The sequence below is a fragment of the Schistocerca cancellata genome, chromosome 6 (genome assembly GCF_023864275.1).
Source record: "Schistocerca cancellata isolate TAMUIC-IGC-003103 chromosome 6, iqSchCanc2.1, whole genome shotgun sequence".
Taxonomy (NCBI): Eukaryota; Metazoa; Arthropoda; class Insecta; order Orthoptera; family Acrididae; genus Schistocerca; species Schistocerca cancellata.
In genome coordinates, this window is record NC_064631.1 from 198,880,611 (window position 1) to 198,882,681 (window position 2,071).

The following is a 2,071-nucleotide window of genomic DNA, read 5'->3' on the forward strand; positions in this document are numbered from 1 at the left end:
GTCTCTGCTGCAGTTCTTCGGATGGATCCTTGGATTTTGCTGAATATTTCCAGAAACCGTGGCGACATTTTCGGGAGTAACTACAGCTTGCCTGAGGCCAACATTCTCCGCTACAGCATCAGCCACGCTAAAGGTCCGTTGGAATATGACGAAGGGCTTGTGAATCGGTTTCGCATCGGGTTATTTTGTAACTTTAAATCGCCTTTGAAAACTGTGCCTAGTTGCCGTAGGACTGAGTTCCAATGTGTGGTATTCCAGTAGACAGGAGAACGCGTTGTTCAATGGAATACATGATTTCAATCTCTTGCTTCGGTACGCTAACTTTCACGTTGCAACGGTGGAACTGATAGTTCTGAGCTGCGTTACACTATTTATAAAATGTTCAATTGTGTGTGAAATCTTATGGGACTTAACTGCTAAGGTCATCATTCCCTAAGCTTACACACTACTGAACCTAAATTATACTAAGGACAAACACACACACCCATGCCCGAGGGAGGACTCCAACCTCCGCCGGGACCAGCCGCACTATTTGTAGCCACTAATTATTGCGACTACAGCACCATCTGTTAGCAGATTTTCGAACTATTTCGAAACTTCTGTATAAAATTCTTACAGCTTTCACGATAAACACACCGGTTGTAACATTCGTCTATCGATCTTATCTATCGACATATTCAGTTTTGAAATCAGAGGTTCCTTCGCTGGAGACCTTGCACTAGGACTGTTGATATTTTTAAAAAATCGGGAATCCAATATATCGATATTTAAAAAATACCAGCATCGCCTATCGGTACGTCGAAGAAACATCGATTTATAGATATATCGACAGAAAAAATATCGATGTATCGGCCAATAAAACTATTGGCTGCACATTATAAATATTGGCAACGGCCTTGCCGCAGTGGCAACACCGGTTCCCATGAGATCACCGAAGTTAAGCGCTGTCGGGCGTGGTCGGCACTTGGATGGGTGACCATCCAGGCCGCCATGCGCTGTTGCCATTTTTCGGGGTGCACTCAGCCTCGTGATGTCAATTGAGGAGCTACTCGACCGAATAGTCGCGACTTCGATAAAGATTACCATCATAACGGCCGAGAGAGCGGTGTGCTGACCCCACGCCCCTCCTATCCGCATCCTCAATGAGGATGACACGGCGGTCGGATGGTCCTGGTAGATCACTCGTGGCCTGAAGACGGAGTGCTTTTTTTTACATTATAAATATACGACCGGTTATAAAGCTGTATATTTCAATATTCTGTATATCAACAAGCTAGCTGTCTGCTTATCCCCCTTAGAGCACATTCACGCTTGGCGATAACCACTTTGCTAACTTTCCGTTGGTAACTGTAAGTGGCACAATAAAAAGAGTTCGATGGGTCCGTCGTTCGGTTTCGTCATACATGGGATTTGTCCGGAAAACTTTATGTCGACTTCTCTGTGTTTTTCATTTCAACGCCAGCGACCTAGCAACTGTTGAGTCAAAATTACGTGGTGAAGCTGAATGTTGCCGAATTTCTGTCGGTACAGCCCTATTACGTTAGCTTTTCCCCTCTCACGTCTTCGCCCACCGCAAAGAGTAAATCTTGCCATTCAGATTTTTGTTTATCATTTTCAGCAACTGTTTTTGAAGAATGGCGATGTGTAGAAATGGCACATAGTTGCTTTTAAAAATTGTTTTTTAACGCAACTGGTGTGCTGTTCCCTGACGGCGGGTATCTTGTTATTCCTTTCATTCACACGGTTACCGCACAGTCCAATCGAACTAGGCCTGCTATTGATACATATTTTGCAAGACAGGTGGACAGAATGCAGGGAGCACAAAACTGCCAGGCGATGAATAACATGGGGCGTTGACCGCTGAGTCTCCGCCTACACGGCTCTATACCACAGGGCGTGTTCTGTTCAGCGAGTATCAGGTGAGCGCATGCCCCACATGCATCACGTTTTTATGCAACACAACCCGTCTTGCAGGGAAAGAAAAAGAAAAAAAAAAAAAGAACCAAACGCGGAAACCGATATGCTCTGTCTTATTTACATGTAACTGATTTTGCTAGTCCGATCAAATATT

General features: G+C 44.6%; 1 pseudogene; it reads left to right on the forward strand.

The window, feature by feature from the left end:
* The first annotated feature begins 886 nt into the window (after positions 1-886).
* Positions 887-1,004, forward strand: LOC126089568 (5S ribosomal RNA; annotated as a pseudogene).
* Positions 1,005-2,071: the final 1,067 nt, after the last annotated feature.